Source organism: Ictidomys tridecemlineatus, chromosome 8 (genome assembly GCF_052094955.1).
Source record: "Ictidomys tridecemlineatus isolate mIctTri1 chromosome 8, mIctTri1.hap1, whole genome shotgun sequence".
NCBI classification, from domain to species: Eukaryota; Metazoa; Chordata; class Mammalia; order Rodentia; family Sciuridae; genus Ictidomys; species Ictidomys tridecemlineatus.
Window position 1 is genome coordinate 132779265 of NC_135484.1, and position 18099 is coordinate 132797363.

The following is an 18099-nucleotide window of genomic DNA, read 5'->3' on the forward strand; positions in this document are numbered from 1 at the left end:
AATGTAAATGCTACTGTGCTTACTACCTAAATTCCTTTAGAATTTATATTTTATATTTGTGCCAATTCCCAAAGCAAAGAAATCATTGCATTCTTCCACAGGCTACTCATTTTCTTCCCCATAGTCAATCATTGTGGAGTTCTCTCTGGAAAAATGCAATTCACTGTGCTGGATTTTCAGTATGAGGTGATTCTCTTAAATGCTGACTTCCATGTTGAGTTGCTACCTGTTGAATTATATAGATCACCTACCATTCATCTTCAATGAATGTAAATTTGCTTACTAATCTGTAATAATGAAAAATCTGTACAATGGGTATAGCATAAATTGGTACAAAATCTTTCAAGGTAGTCAAGAAGTTCAAAATGACAGACCTACACTGTGAATCTTGTTCTGTTCAATATAAAGATATCAGATTGTATTCTGATATTTCCTATAAATATTCTGGTATTAGATATCTTCTCAAGTCAAATCACACCATCAACTTTATGCTGTTCTCTCTAAATTGACATGAATTCTTAAAATGAAGAAATTTCATGATGGCCTTAAGCCATTCCCCAGAAGAATAGATTTTTTTCTTTTTCTTTTTTTTTGTTTCATTTTCTCTCATTTTTTAATTATTTATTTTTATTTCTTACATACATGACAATAGTGGAATGCATTACAATCATAATTATCCATTCACAGCACAATTTTTCGTGTCTCTGTATATAAAGTATGTATATAAATGTATGTAAATGTATGTATATAACATACTTTATATACAATATTTTACATACTGTATATAAAGTATGTTCACGCCAAATAATGCCATTATACATGAGCTCTCTTATTTTTTTTGTTTGCATTACAATTCTTAATACATCTTTATACCACAATTTATCATATCTCTGTTTGTATATAAGGTTTGTATATAAGATATGTTGGAGCTATCTCATTGTTACTTTGGAAGAGAGTCATCATATGATTTGGATTACAACACATGCAGTAAACCTGAGTATTCTATGTGCACAAAATAGAAAACTACCTTGGAGTTTGAAAAGGTGGGAACACATATATAGTAGATACAGGGCTATTAGACTCCACTAGTCATAGGACATTCATTCTACATGGAACTACACTGAGTGGTATTTGATATTCTCTATCAAATGTTGATAGAGAACATATGGGGTTTGGGTTTCCTTAATTGAGAAGGATGAGATGCATGAAAAGAAAAGATGTAATACTTTTGAACAGAGGCGTGAATTTTAAAATACTTGTTAATTTGATTTAAAGTAAATTAAATCAAGACAATGGTTTGTAAATTCCTCCTTTCTCCAGTTCATCCTGGATAAAATCTAGCAGTAAAACAGAAAGAATTTTCAGTTTATATTTCTTCAGTCCTCTAGACTATTCAACTACTCTGAATGTGTTCTGCTACTTTTTTAGCATTTGAGCCAGAATAGTTAAATTTTTCCTCCAGGAACTAATGCCAAGAGTTTCGAGCACAGCAGATTAGTAATATTTTTTAAAAGATTGTTGTGAAGTGCTTCCAAGTAGGGAAGATTTAAAATCTTATAACCAAGCCCAGGTGTGCACTTCTACAACCAATTTTACTTTTATTACAATAAAGGGAAATAAGAATCACTGAAATCCATAGTTGACCATAAAATCCATAATTTTAGGTTTTATTTAATTATCTTGCTTTCCAATATTTTTCAAGAAGTGCCAAAACCCAGTGAACCAAATTTTGATAGATTTTATATTTTTTCTTTGACACTGAACACCTTCAATTTATAGGCCATGATTGAAAGACCAAATTTCTGAAATCGGAAGGAGGAAGTTCCTAGATAATTCAGTGTCAATTGGTCTTCCCATCAATCTAATCTCTACCTATCTATCTCTTTATTTAGGGAGGCATTTAAGTTCAACTTAGGCCTCAAACTTGAGATAAGATCTGGTTTCAAATCTGGCTTAAACCTCAGCTTTTGGAATATCAAATACTGAGTGCTTATCTAGTGTCATTTCTGACATTTTTACTCTTTTGTGAAATTAATGATATAGGTTACCACCATATCTAATAAGCATGGCAATCTCTGTATAAAAATGCGGCAGATCACAGCTTGAGGTATGATTCAGTTGTAGAGCACATGCTTAGTATGCATGAGGAAGCCCTGGGTTCAAACCACACCATTAAAAAAAAAAATCTTGTTTATGTTAATCTCTAAATATGTCATTGAAAATTTTAACTTGGAGTAAAATAATTTCCTATGTGCTTTGTAGGTTAAAAGTGTAAAAGCCACTAAACTGTAAATATATATTTACAATTACAAAAGTAAGATACTTTAAGAAGTAATGATGCTTAAATTAGCAGGGCCATTTGGCCCTTTATGCAAGCAGCAGCCTCTGGACCAGCTTTGTCCATGTTAAAATAGTCATTTTATCCCTGCAGCTCTCTGTGTTGGCTCTGAATCTGAGGATGTGTTATAAATTTTGATGGAGTAAAAAATGTACAAAGTGGATGAATTTGTTGGGCCTCTTTGACATTAACTCCTAAAGCTGAAATCCCTCTGGAAATTATGTTTGTCATTTCCATTTTCTCCTTTTACATTATACAGCTTTGTATTTCTAAAATAAATTGTCATTTACCTGAGCTCACTGAAGTAGATTTCTGTTCCTTGCACCTACACTTGACATAGTACGCCAAGAATCTTTCATTTCTCAAAACAACTTGTAGCTCTTCCAGGGCCCTATAAGCACATTTGACATTTGACTCATCCATTGTAAGAGTTGTGATTTCTGATCAATTGAAAGAAAATGAAATGCAGAAATATGAAATAGCTTTTCCAGGGTCACATGAAGAAGGCTGGAAAAAGAGACTCAAAGGGAGTGTGAGATCTAGTTCTGGCTCTGTATATGAGATTACAAGTGAAGACTGACCTCTTCCAAATGGACAAAGGCCAGGGTACCAGGATGCATGCATGTGTGACCCAGACAACAGAGAGCCAGCTGCTGTGTACCTCTGAGCTGGTGTCCCACAGCCTCTCTCAGGGTTCTAGGAAAAGATTTCAGTGGGGGAGTTTTTGCATAACAACTTAATTTCTTTCACTTAGTTTAAAAAAATACTAACATAGTTTGTGTATTAGTGATACTTATAGGAATCTAAGAATTTACTTCAAAATGGCAAAGAACTAACAAGTTCTAAGAGATAAAAAATAAACTTTTATTTATTTACATCAGACCATTCTAAGATTCTTATTTCAAAGTAGTATTAGATAATGTAGCTGTCACTGTAGTCATTCAGTCTTGTAAAAGGAAAATGCCAAGAGTAAGGAAGGTGACTATGTTTTTCTTGATTTGATTACAACTATTGAAGTTTAAGAGATAGCCAAAATATGTCCCTCCTTTTTTGCCTCCATCCTTGGAACCAAGTGGAGTATAGACATAGGAAACAAGTGGAGGAGCAGACAGAGATTGGTCTGTGGCCAAATGGGCTTGACAGTGAGTATACCTACTCACTCCTAGGCACAGCTGGTCAACAGTAGGCCTCCTCGATAGACATGTGCCACAAGTTTCCCCATGGACAGGCAGAAATGTCAGTCTGAGAGCATAGAGAAAAGCTGAGCTGAACTAGCTCGATTTTTTTCTCAAGCTCATCAACCTAATAATTCAGCTTTTCTCCCAAGGGCAGGAATGAGTGAAGCTTGGGAGTAGAGAATTGCTGGTGTTTTCCAATCTTGTATACATAGGAAAACTCACTGGGCATCCTGAACAAATGACCTAGAGGTTTCTAGGAGCAAGGCCCAAGCATTAGTGTTCTTAAAAACTGTCCAAGGGAATCTAATGTACAGCCAAGGGAGATGAAGAGCAGGAGCTGCCATGAGAACTTTCCATATGAAGGGCAGGAGGCCAAGGGTGAGAGGGCTTACCCTTCCCTTCCACTATTCCCCAGAGAGGAAACTAATTCAGCATTTCATGTGCTGTCTTGCTAGGGTAAGATAAAAGTGCAAATAACTATAACTTGGTTTTTTGAAGCTGTGCTGTTCCGTTGCTTAGAATTGGGTAAGTAAATGTTCTGGGACAGTATTTTTCTGTTGAAGGAACATATTCCAGTGGAAAGATCAGAATTCCTTGTACATGCATTGTTTAAGCCCAGGTAAATGGGTTATCTTTTCTAAGACTTAATATACTCTGGAAAAGTAAAGATTTGAAATAAGACTTGGGATAAACTAAGGGTAAACTATGACCCTAACGCAAGTCATTTTTGAATACATGTGCATCCTGAGAGTAAATAGGCTCAACTGGGCAGCTCAGAGTGGTCAGACTCACAGGCTATGTGGACCAGACATGGTTGTACAGGTGTGTGTCCAGCAGTGGTTCCGACAATCTGCACTTGCTCTCTTGGTAATTTGGAGCAAATCCCATTGCCACTTCTGAGGAAAGGGAAAGTCCTTCACGGAATCTATTCTAATAATTATAGGTAACCAATAATCCTACAATTAGAAAGCCATGATTGTGGAATTTAGCATAGTTGAAAGCTCGATAGATAAAATTAATAGAAGTCTGGTCCACTAAACTTGTTAGCTGCTATGGAAGATTATATATGCACACAAAGATTTAAATATCTGTGTAAGATCTTAGAATTTAAGAACAAATCAGGAACTATGAGTTCTGAGTTCTGTACTATGGAAGAAAAGATAACTGGATACCTCAGGAAGCCTTCCCACGCATTGTGTCCTACCTCAGCAAGGTGTGCAAGCCAGCTGAGGACGAAGGATCTGTTCCTCATCAATGAAGGTCAACAGCCCTGTGTATTAAGCATGTGTTTTCACTCTGATGCTTTGACACCTGGTTCTCGTTGACCCTGAAGAAACTGCTCTTCCCCTGGTTAACTAATCCCTAAAATAGTAAAGGGTTCACTTGTGAGCAAAACTTTCATATGCCATTCAGAGCCCATACCCCAACCATCCCCTTGAGTGGCTCTTATACTCCAAGGTAGTTGCTACCCCTATGCCCTAGTTATTCCAGGGCACGGTTCTAGACAGCTAGGGACAGTGTATACCCTAGGGGTCACTGAATTTCTTTCTTAGGGTTTGGGATATGAGGTGTCCCCCAAAAGCTCCTGTGTTAATTCAGGAATATTCAGAGGTGAAATGATTAGATTGTGAGAGCTGTAACCTAATCAGTCCATTCTCCTTTGGGTGGGTTAACTGAGTGGTAACTGTAGGCAGGTGGGGCATGGCTGGAGGCGGTGGGATCACTGATGGTGTGCCATGGAAGGGTTCAGTTTCCCTGTGACACCCTCCACCCTGCTTCCCGATTCCTAGCCACCAGGAGGTAAGCAGCTTTCAGGTGCCATGCCCTTCTGCCATGATGTTCTACCTCACTTTGGGCCCAGAGAAGTGGAGTTGGTCCACCATGAATTAGACCTCTGAAACTCTGAGCCCCAAATAAACTTTTCCTCTTCTAAGTTATTCTTGTCAGCTATTTTGGTCACAGCATCAAAACACTAACACCTTATTCAAACAGCCAGTCCTAAGTCTGCTAACCCTGTCCCTCCTGCTACTTCCTACAGAAACCACAGTGAAGGCTCTTTTCCCCTTAGTTCATGCCATCTCGTGACCCTTGTGCTGTCCTATGTGACCTGTTCCCATGGCATGGTGTGCCCCATTCTCTTAGAAATTGTAACAGATTATCTTTCTGGTGTTTGCTCCCACCTGATTGGCTTTACTATACCTCAACAAGAATCCAATCTACATTTTTAAAACAATTTTATCCTCTGCCTTAGAATGCAGTCTCTCTCTCTCTCTCTCTCTCTCTCTCTCTCTCTCTCTCTCTCTCTCCCCACTCCCTCTCTCTCTCTCTCTTTATGTGTGTATGTTTGAATGCACTTCAGTTACTAGCAAGAAGGTTCCTGATATATTGAATGTGAGGTTTGGGGTGTCTGAAGTATTTTTTTACATAGTCTTGTTATTTAAATACTGTCTACTTTCCTGTCATGGATTTTCCCATTGACTTTAACATTTTCTCCTTATTTATATCCAGTATCTTATTAAAACATTATTTTGAGATAATTGTAGATTCAGATACAGTTCTAAGAAATAATGAAGATCGTTCACGTGTACCCTTTACTTAGTTTCCTCCAGTGGCGACATTTTTGTAAAACTACAGTTGGATATCACAACCAGTTGATGCTGTTATGATCCATTGGCCTTATTAAGATTTTACCAGTTTCATTTGCACTGGCGTGTGTGTGTGTGTGTGTGTGTGTGTGTGTGTAACATACACAGGTAGGTCCTGGGACCACTGTAGTAAACACACAAAACAGAGACAACATCTGATACACTCAAATAGCCCTTGTGCCATCCTTTCATGGCCAGAGCCAACCCTAACCCCAGTGACCTCTGTTCTTCTTCTCTCCAATTTTCTCACTTCAACATGTTCTGTCAGGGCAATCATATAATATGTGAACTTTTTTTGAGATTTGTTTTTCCTACTTGGCATGTTTTTTCCTTGTGATCCATCCCAACAGTTGTGTGTATCAGCACTTTGTTCCTTTTATTTGTGGAGTAACCATCTAAGGTATGGAGGTTCTACAGTCTGTTTCACCCATTGAAAGTTACCTAACTTGGTCTACCAGTCTGTTTTGGTGCCAATTCCATGCTATTCTTCATACTATTGCTCTGTAGTATAGTTTAAGGTCTGGTATAGCGATGCCACCTGCTTCACTCATCCTGCGAAGGATTACTTTAGCTATTCTGGGTCTCTTATTTTTCCAGATGAATTTCATGATTGATTTTTCTATTTCTATGAGGAATGCCATTGGGATTTTGATCAGAATTGCACTAAATCTGTATAGTGCTTTTGGTAGTATGGTTATTTTGATAATATTAATTGTGCCTATCCAAGAGCAAGGTACATCTTTCCATCTTCTATGGTCTTCTTTGATTTCTCTCTTTATGATTCTGTAGTTTTCACTGTATAGATCTTTCACCTCTTTTGTTGATTACCAAGTATCTTATTTTTTTTGCGGTTATTGTAAATGAGGTAGTTTTCTTCATTTCTTTCTCATAGGATTTGCCACTGATATACAGAAATACCTTTGATTTATGGGTGTCTATTTTATATCCTGTAGACCAATGATACAGAATACAGGACACAGAGACTAATCCACAAAATTACAATTATCTTATATTAGACAAAGTTGCCAAAAACATGCACTGGAGAAAAAATAGCCTCTTCATCAAATGGTGCTGGGAAAACTGGAAATCCATATGCAACAAAATGAAATTAAACCTCTGTCTCTCACCATGCACAAAACTCAACTCGAAATGGATCAAGGATGTAGGAATTAAACCAGAGACCCTGCATCTAATAGAAGAAAAAGTACGCCCCAATCCCCATCATGTGGGATTAGGCCCCAACTTTCTTAATAAGACTCCTTTGGCACAAGAATTAAAATCAATAATCAATAAGTGGGATGGACTCAAACTAAAAAGTTTCTTCTCAGTGAAAGAAACAATCTGAGGTAAATAGAGAGCCTACATCTTGGGAGCAAATCTTTACCCCTCACACTTCAGATAGAGAACTAATCTCTAGGATATACAAAGAACTCAAAAATCTAAGCACACACACACACACACACACACACAAACCCAATCAATAACTGGGCCAAGGACCTGAAAAGACACTTCTCAGAAGATGATGTACAATCAATCAACAAATGAATGATCATCATCGCTAGCAATTAGAGAAATGCAAATCAAAACTACTCTAAGATGTTATCTCACTCCAGTCAGAATGACAGCTATTATGCATACAAAAAACAATAAGTGTTGGCGAGGATGAAAGGGAAAAGGCACACTCATACACTGTTGGTGGGCTGCAAATTGGTGCAGCCAATATGGAAAGCAATATGGAGATTCCTTGAAAATCCGGGAATGGAACCACCATTTGACCCAGCTATCCCTCTCCTTGGTCTATACCCAGAGGACTTAAAAACAGCATACTACAGGGACATAGCCACATCAATGTTTATAGCAGCACAATTCATAATAGCTAAATTGTGGAACCAACCTAGATGCCCTTCAGTGGATAAATGGATAAAAAATGAGGCATATATATATATATATATATATATAAACAATGGAATTTTACTCAGCAATAAAAGAAGATAAAATCATGGCATTTGCAAGTAAATGGATGGCATTGGAGAAGATAATGCTAAGTGAAGTTAGCCAATCCCCAAAAGACAAATGTTTTCTCTGATATAAGGAGGCTGACTCATAGTGGAGTAGGGAGGGGGAGCATGGGAGGAATAGATGAATTCTAGATAGGGCAGATGGGTGGGAGGGAAAGGGAGGGGCAGGGGATTAGCAGGAATGGTGGAATGTGATAGACATCATTATCCAAAGTACATGTATGAAGACACAAATTGTTGTGAATATACTATGTATACAACCAGAGATATGTATACAACCAGAGATATGAAAAATTGTGCTGTATATGTGTAATAAGAATTGTAATGCATTCCACTGTCATTTTTTTTAAATCAATAAAAAAAGAAAGTTACCTAACTTGTTTCTACTTTTTTTTTTGTATCTATACTAGTCATCAAGTCTCCATGTTTGTTAACTCAAACTTGGCCACAGAATATTAGAGTATTAGAATATTCTAATTCTTATCTTCCATGACTGATGCATGACTTTCTCCTATTCTTGGTGTCACTGGTCACTTGAAAGAAGGACTTTCTTCCAATAAGAGGACAAGCCTCTCTTTAACCTCAAGATAATAACTTATTTCTACGTGCCTCATTTATGATTTCCCCATTATCTTGTTGCTTCATTTTCCTCTCCCATGTATGGACCTAGCCTTTCTATATCTGATGTGGAAAGGTTAAAATGATCACTTCTGTTTACATAGTCTGAGAAGAAAAGGGTTATATAAATTATGCACAAATACAAGTGTGAGTTACCTTTCTCCCCTGACTGAAGCTGAAGCAATAGGCAATCAGAAAGGGCTCCATCAGGGGCTTGTTCCCCTTTCCCTGGCCAGGCCCTGTTCCCAGCTATGCTTAGTTCCTGGAATCCTACCTTTCCAGGGATCCAGGGCTTAGACTTTGTCCAAGCACAAACTACTTAGCTAAAGTTAACAGCCGCACTAGATTATTCATTATCAGCTGCTTAAGAAAGAGTTGGCTAGACCTGAATAGAATTGGACTTGTAACCCAATTAAGAGATTAATTAGAAGGGTACTATGATAAAGTTCAGAGAGAATCCACATGCATTCTCTTTATTTTTCATTTAATTTTTTTATTTGTTATTTTTACTTATACATGACGGTAGGATGCATTTTGACATATTACATATACCTGGAGTATAACTTCCCATTCTTGTGGTTGTACATGATGTGGAGATGCATTCTCTTTTCAGGCTAAAAGTTTGCCTTTATTGTAGGCTCTGTGCTTAACTCCTTTTATTTATTTATTTTTTAAATAAAAAAGGATGCTTATGCATTTAAATTCAATGCACTAGGCTTTTCAGAAATCCAGATTCATTGGCATTCCAACCAGACTAAATTCTCTTGGTACTGTGGCTCCACTAGCTACAGTACCAACAGAGTTTTGGTAGCCTTTCTTGCTTTGGGATTGGGCCTCTATACCCGGCATGATTGCTCTAGTTCCCTGGATTGTAGCAGGAATATGATTCCTAAATTTTTCCCTGGAGATTTTGATGATCAGCCAGGCTCTGTTCTAGAGAACACTGCAGGAAAGCCTCTTCCAAGACTTCGCCTTCTCCTTGAAACATACAGGGTTTGGAAACTGTGCAAAGAGATTGAGATATGACTGCACTGAGGAACCTGGGAATGAAGCAGAAGGTACTACAGTTTGAGAAGTGGAATGTCTCAGAGGGAGCTGTGTATCATGGCCAGTTGAAATAATGTGGATCACCTGGCTCCAAACAGAGCAAGTGTGAACTTGATGAGTCTTTAGTCCCCAGTGGGGGAGGTGACGATCTCTTAGGTAACTTCTAGATCAAAAGACCTGCAGCCTTTCTGGAAAACCAAGACTTCTTGTATAGTTCAGTAGGGCCCCAAAGTAAGGACATTCTGACTCTGGGACCTTGGAGACAGGAGAGAAAGAGAGGAATGAACGTGATTTGAGAAGAATTACCATGTGCTTGAATGACCTTAGTAGAACTCTGATTCCTTGACAGTTAAAAATAGGGAAAAGGGATTTTCTTATAAAAGAGGAAAAGTCTTATGAACATTGAAATGGAAGTAATGCTAATTGATCAGGCTCCATAGAGTCAAATGCATGATAGATGGGTAATAAACGTGCATGAATGATGGTATGGCTGAGTCAACAAATACATGGGATGGGAACCTCATTTCCTAAGAAGCCTCGGATGCTACAACCACAGTGGTTCCCCCTTTCTAGCCTGTCTGAAAGATTCTGATCTAACTCTACTCCCTAAGACTGAAGTCAATGAGTATGTACACCAGGGAGGGCAGAGGCGAGCTGCATAAAGAGGAGCTCCTCTCAGTCATTTCTACAGTGTCACTATAGAAGATAAGAAGTGGGAGTTTGTCTCTAGAACTCTGCAATCCCACCTATTGGCTTGCTGATAGGGCTCATGGATTCAAGAAAAAAGAAATAACCATGCTTTAATGATGACATCCAGGATATCAACCTAAGACCATAAAGTTTCCAGTCCCTAAGCCCTGGTAATGTTAACACCAGAGATATACAGTTGTCTCTCACAATTCATGGAAAATTGACTCCAGATCTTCCCTTAGATACCAAAATCCATGGATGCTCAAGTGCCTTAAATAAAATGGCATGCTATTTGCTTATAAGTTATGCACATCCTCTCACAGGCATGAAAACATCTCTACATGACTTATAATACCTAACACTATGTAAATGTTACATACAGTTGTCATACTATCTTGTTTAGGGAATCCTGACAAGGAAAATATATGTTCATGTTCATTTACAGACACAATGTTTCTTCTAAATATTTTTGATCCCAGTTAGTTGAATTGGTTGATGTGGAACCTGCAGAAGTGCAGGACACACTGTGTGGCCTTTTTCAAATTTTCATTGAAGCTATGAAAAGGTAAAACATAAGTCCTCTTCCTCCTCCTTCTCCTCAGCCTTCTTCTTCTAAGTAAAACTCATGTATTAATGAAGAAGAGTGTTTTCATCTCTGTCTTTATAATCCTTAACTTGAAAGTTAAATGATCCCATCAGAGAGAGTGGGGGGGGATGGTTCTCTGGTACTCTGTAAAGGGATAAGAGATAGTGTAAATCTGCACAAAAAATCACCTTTCCATCAGCAGTGAATGTCAGGGGGTGAATGGATTTGTAATGCAGGCACACCCTAGGCAGTTATTACTTGCATTTCCAGTTTTGAACTTCTTAGGTGCTCAATATATACATGTCTGAGTGAGTAAATAAATCAATGGGGTTGCTTATGAGCCATGAAGGAATGCTACCTTGCATTTATACTGCTTCACATTGCCTAAAAGAGAAACAAATTGCCTTATTAATATAAAAATTCTACTATGAATACAATGACGAAGAAGCACTGGATAATTCCAAGTGTCAGCTCAAGTTGCCTGGAGCAGTCCACTCCAACAGCTTGCTCAGTTAAGACACCAATATTTTCTAATATTCTTTATTCACTGTGTGGGGCTTTATTTTTCAAGTCCCACAGCTGTGGCAAATGAGAACAGTGATACAGTGTCATAGCTGCCTTTTTGAAGTAGATTTCTCCAGTGTACAGGAAATACAATGTTTTGTTTTTCTCAATTTTCATCATTCTTTTCATTCTTTGACCAGCACCCTTTTTCCCTATGCCTGGAATATTGCCTGGTGGGAAGTGGGATCCTTATGATGATGGAGCAGGGATGTGTTCAACAGGATGTTAATACCTGTTCCTTCCAACAAGCTGTGTGTTTTAGGTGAAAGTTTTTCTTAAAAAAATCTATTATCTATCTATCTATCTTTTATCTACCTACTTATTTGTGTCAGAAACACTCTGTATACATTCATGAAATTTTTTCTCACCAATATTTTTGATAGTCTTCCTTCCAGAGCCAGAAAGAATGCATGCTATTCTTTCTGTGTCCTGCTGTATAAGCAACACTTACTTAGCTGTTGATGTTGCTTCTGAGGCATCTTTAAGAGTTTTTGAACTACAGGAGATGTTTTATCTTTATTTTTGTAACCCAGATGTCTGTTGAGTCTCGTAAGGTCTACCCATAATGACCTATGTTGTCAATGAAGCTGGTCCCTTTTATGAGTTTACCCACAATCCACTCACACCATGCATGAACTAGTTTTATAGAATTTATGGAGATCTTTGTATTTAAGAGAAGAACCATCTGCCAATCTGCCATCTCTGTAGAATTGTGCTCTCTTTTTTCCTCTCATGTTTCTGCTAATACCTCCTAGCCTAGATTGCTAACTCCCTTTTGCCCTCCAAGAGCTCCAAACCCTTATTTTTCTATCATTCACTGAATTTATCAAGATATTCCTTACAACACGCACATACACACCCACCCACCTCCTAAACATAAAATACAAACGAGCCTAACTCTCCTAAGGGGAATTTAGATGATTTCCACCTACTGCATTACATTTATATTACTCAGTATGGTAGTTAAATATTTATCATTTTTAAAACTCCCTTTCATCGAGGACCTGAAGTTGTTAGAAGAATTTTTAAACACAAAAGAGGGTCCTGAAATTTACAAACTGTGCCTGAAAGAGTAAATACAAGAAAACAAATGTATTTTGAATGCTTTGAAAAGATTATAAACAATTGACATCTCTAATTTCCATAAAATTTGAAGAGGTCCAAGGTGAAGCAATAACTGAAAGAGCTCAATAGACCTGAATAATGCAAAATATAGCCATCTCTCATGATATGTAGAGAATTGGTTCCAGGACTCCCAAAGATACCCAAATCCCAGGGTGCTCATGTCCCTCATAGAAAATGGTGCAACATTGGTGTAGAACTTATGCATATCCTCTGGTACACTTTAAATCATCTCTAAATAACTTGTAATACCTAATAAAATGTCAATGCTATGTAAATAACTGTTGTACTCTATTGTTTAGGGAATGATAGCAAGAAAAAAAGAGTTTGTATACATTGAGTACTTTCCATTGGGAGTATGTTCCATTGGAACACACAGATACAGAGGGCTAACTGTATACAATTTATACAGTGCTGTTTTTATAAAACTGTTATTTTTAAAAGCGTGCATCAAAAATAAACTATGTGATTTATCTTGATATTTCCCCTGATCTGAGTAACCAATTCAGCATCCCTGTGCCCAGTATTATATAGTTGTGTGATTAAAAGACTCAAAAGGGTCTCTCATAAGAATATTTATTTGCATTTGTCTATGTCATATTTTCTGTTTTAGTCAGCTTTCTTACTGCTGTGACCAAAATACCTGCCAAGAACAATATTAGAGCAAGAAAGGCTTTTTGGGGGCGGGGGGAGGGTGACTCAATGGTTTCAGAGGTCTCAATCCATACAAGGCCAGTTCCTTTGATCTGGGTCTAAGAGGTGGCAGAACATCATGGCAGAAGAGTGTGGTAGAGAAACATGACTCAGGACATGATCAGGAAAAAGAGAGAGAGCTTTGCTCAATAAGGACAGAATACATATCCCAAAGGCGGGCCCGGGGAACCTACCTCCTCCAGTAACACTCTATCTGCACACAGTTACCACAGGGTTAATCCCTATCAGGGGATTAAGGAATTGATTAGGTTAAGACTCTGAAAATGCAATTGAATTGTTTCACCTCAAAGCCGTCTTGCATTTTCTCACACATGAACTTTTGGGAGATACCTAAAATTTAAACCAGAAAATTATTTTATGTGAAATTTAAAATGAAATATTTTTACTTTGTTCTTAGTTAATTCTCAATAAATAGAAATAATTTAATACTTTCCATTTTATAATATAAAATAATAAAGTTTGATTGTATCTTGAAATAATTAATTTGTACTTCAGGTCATTGTCCCCCTCATGGGCTTCTCCTTCAGGGCAAGAGAAAGGAAGAAGTGATGCTAACTGGCTGCTGGAGAGCCCTGAACAAGAGCATTTGAATAGCATCAAGTCTGTTCTGTAATCCCAGCTCTGGAGGCTGAGGCAGGAGGATTGAGAGTTCCAACAAAGGTTGCATTTGGCAAGTGTGTTGTAAGCAGATAATTTCAGGTCTTACAAGAAAAAAGAGGCCCCAAGTACTGGAAGCCACTCAAGACTTTTCCCCCTATTAAAAACTCATCTAAAAAGCCAGGACTAGGCTACAATGACAGAAGACTCTGTTGGAGTAAGAATCCCTGTGAACTCATTCTCATATCAAATAAGTAAACAGAAAAAATTGAATAAATCCATGTGGAGTTATGATTTTAAAAAGTCAGAAAATAATTTTGGATACATCTCAAATGCTGAACCCCCCACCCCTCAAAAAAATCATTAAATAGAAGAAAACTAAAAGACAACACTCCAGTCTGAATTCAATATATCCAAACAAGCATGGAGAAATATACCAAACCACCTTGAATCAGAAGTAAAAAGAATGTATAAACAGAAATCAAATAAAGAACAGGAAGAAATGAAAAGAGTTGATTAAACTCAGGATAAGAAGTGAAAGAAAGGTAAAATGATCTCATCAACGAATAAATATGTGGTGAGCTATATAAAGGAGAATAGATCCAGATGAAAATATGATAAGGAACATTGGAAGAAAATAAGAAAAACAAATGAGAGAATAATATATAGGGCTAAAGAAAGAAATAAACTAAAGAAATAACTAAAAGAAAGTGACCCTAAAAGCTAGAGAGGAAAAACCAGCATTCATATACAGCAAAAGCTATAGTGGGAGAAAGCAGACAGAAATGCTTCAACACTGGGAGATTTTAATACGTCACTCTCATTGTGAGACAGACCACAAGTGATTAAAGACAGATGTTAAGAGTATACAGTTTTACACTGGGATGATTTCCCTTGCTTCATCTCAGGTGCCTGTGAATTATTCATAAAAAATTGATCATGTATTATTAGATCACAAATAAGTATCCTTCCCTTTTCCCTCCTTTTTCCTTCCCTCCCTCCCTTTCTTTCTTTTTTTTATCACATTGCAAGTAAGGTCTTAAGCAAAGTGACAATGACTAGGGCACACCTGTTGGGGATGGTTGTCAGCATGAAAAGCAACCATACTAGCCAGACTTCAGAGTCTTTGTTCTCACAGGATTCCAGAAAGACTGATCTCCGTAGTTCCTATTATTTTTAAATGAATTAGCTTAAAGTTCACTTGCTAGTCTTCAAGACAGTTTTTCTGTGGAATCCATCCGACATTTTCCACCTCCTCCTCCCTTCTAAGACTTCACTTGTTGAAAGATGTTTGTGTTCTGAGTGTCTGAATAAGACCCTTATCGAAAGGGATAAGCTTTATTCCTCACCACCCTGTAAAGCAGAAATAATCTCCATTTATTAATTGCCCCAAGACCTGGAGGTGTGGGGTTTCATTTGAAGGATTTTGCAGGGATATTGATCACATGTCGAATGATACGCTGGCCATTCTTGCCTAATTCTAAGTTTTACTGTTGCCTTTGGTTTATTGCATGTTACCAAATTTACAAAATCTTTCATCCATTGCAAAATCCCAAGATGATTCTCACACAGAGGAAACCTTTTGATGAATAAACATTCGAATGTGAGCCTCATTGCTAAGGCAAGACTTCAAAAGAAAATAATTTATTGTAGTTGGCTTTTTTTTTTTTTTTTTTGGTGCTGGGGGTGGAACCCAGGGCCTCACACATGCTATGCAAGGACTCCACTGCTGAATTATGTCCCAAGTCCTATTTTTTTTTTCTAGCTCAAACTGAGGAAATCTTCTTGTGGCTTGAAGTTTTGTCTGTGTGCACTCAGCCTAGGACTTGGGGGCCTGCACTGTCCATTAAGCTCTGTAGTCCTTCTTATCCAAGTTCCTTGTTGTCAACTGTGGTATAAAAACATTATGGAAACCAGAGAGAGAGACCAGTGAAGGGAAACTTACACAATTTTTATTAGAGCATAATTGGGATAATTGTCCTATTTTATTATTAATTATTGTTCAATTCTTGCCACACCTAATTTATAAATGAAACTTGATCACAGGTATGTATGTGCTGGAAAAAGATAGCAAATATAGAGTTATATTATCCAAGGTTTGTGTCCACTGGGGGTTGTTGAATGTATTATCCCCTGAGGATAAGGAGGATCTACTACATTTATTACCAGTTTAACCACCACCAAATAAAATTATAAAGGCAAATAAAAATTACATAAATGACATGGCAAATACAATGAAATGTACAGAAAGATATGACAGCACAGATAGAAAGAAAGCTATGTATGGAAATAACTGCCCACTCTTTGCACAAAATAATACTCCCAGCAGCACGTGGAGAGTTTACTAGATAGAAAATGCAATTCTACATTTCATCGAAATATACAGAAAGAACAGCTGAAAAGTAAAACAAAAGCCTTATAGAAAAGAGGAGTGGAAAGAGTCACCACACAGAGGAGATAGCAAGGTGACTAGAACAAGGCTTTGCATTCCAGGAGCCGATGGCTATCACTCAGAGGCTGTGGACATAACAGTGAGAATTCCAGAAGTCTCATCTCGGAGATTCTATAGACGATGCTTAGAGACCTAGTCTCAGTTATTATTTGAGTGCTTTCTGTGTTAAAATAGCAGTCATTCTATTTTCCTCTTTAAATGTCAAGTTTGTCTATTGCAGCTTTATTCCAAAAGTCCCTTGTAGTTAGAGGGATTTAGAGCCAAGAGAAAGCACTCCCTTTTGAGCTGTTTTGTGAGTATTCTTGCATATTCCTGAGCCTTGAGCTTTGTCCCAGTTTCCTGGAGAAGGGTAATTACAGACATGGCTAACCTTAATTACCCCAAGCAATGACTCATTTGGTTTGCTTAGCAAATATTCAACTAGCTTGTAAACTCTCTGTGCCTACATTTCCACCAGCTCCTTGTATGTGGCTTCATTAATCAGTTGTTAAAAAATATATAGATATGAATTCTTGGACATTTTCTATGATGAAAGAATTTTTACAAACTTTGAGATGTATTTCTAGCTATATCTCATCATACTTGTAAAGAGGTAGTCACTAATTAACTCTTTTATGAAGGGGATACTATTTTTAACCCCGGCAGTAGAAGTTGACCAAGAATGTGTTGGCTGGATTTTGGGGGACAGTTTTATCATATGGAGACATATCATGTTGACACACATCCATGGACCTTTGATTTAGGGAAGTTTTGTGTACTTCACCCGGGATCTTGAGATTGTTAATAATATTATTAACGTTTATCACCTCATCTAATACTCTCTCTCCCCTTCTTTGATCTCTCCATTCTTCCCTCCATGCCTTCACTGACTGGCTGCTTATTTATGTTTCATACTCTTTGGCAGGCTCTGGGGAGACAAAGTCAAAGACAATGGGCATCGTTCCTGATTTTAAGGAGCAGTGGAAATAGAGAAGCAAACATCACAACACAGAGAAATGCAGGCTATGGTAGAACACAACAGGTTGGGGAAGGAATCAGGAGAGCTTCCTAGAGGGGGTTACATTTGGAAGGTCGTATTAGTTTTGTGAATTAGAGTAAGAAAGGGCATTCCTGGACCAGAGAACAGCATGGAAGTGTGAAATAACATGATAGGAAAGAAAGAGAGAGAGAGCAGGTTATGAATTGCTGCATGGGTTATTTTACATAGCAATTTGATTGTGTGGGCATCTGTCTACTGCTGCTTGGGATTTAGGGCTAGGTTTTTATGTGGTGACACAAGTCACTTAGATAAAAAAGAAGGTGTTTTTTGCTCTTAGCCAGTGTGACCGCTTTGTACCATGTCATGGCTGCCCACTACCCATGACAATTCCTTGGGCAGGTACTACCTTGGCTTCCTGCCTCAGGAAACTCTTGGTGTAGAAGCCTCCCTCTCATTCACTTGGCTACAGCTCGCGATTAGATCTGCTGGCATTACTGCAGCAAGTAGGTAACTCTAAATGTAAGGAAGTCACTGTTGTTTTCTTAATTTTT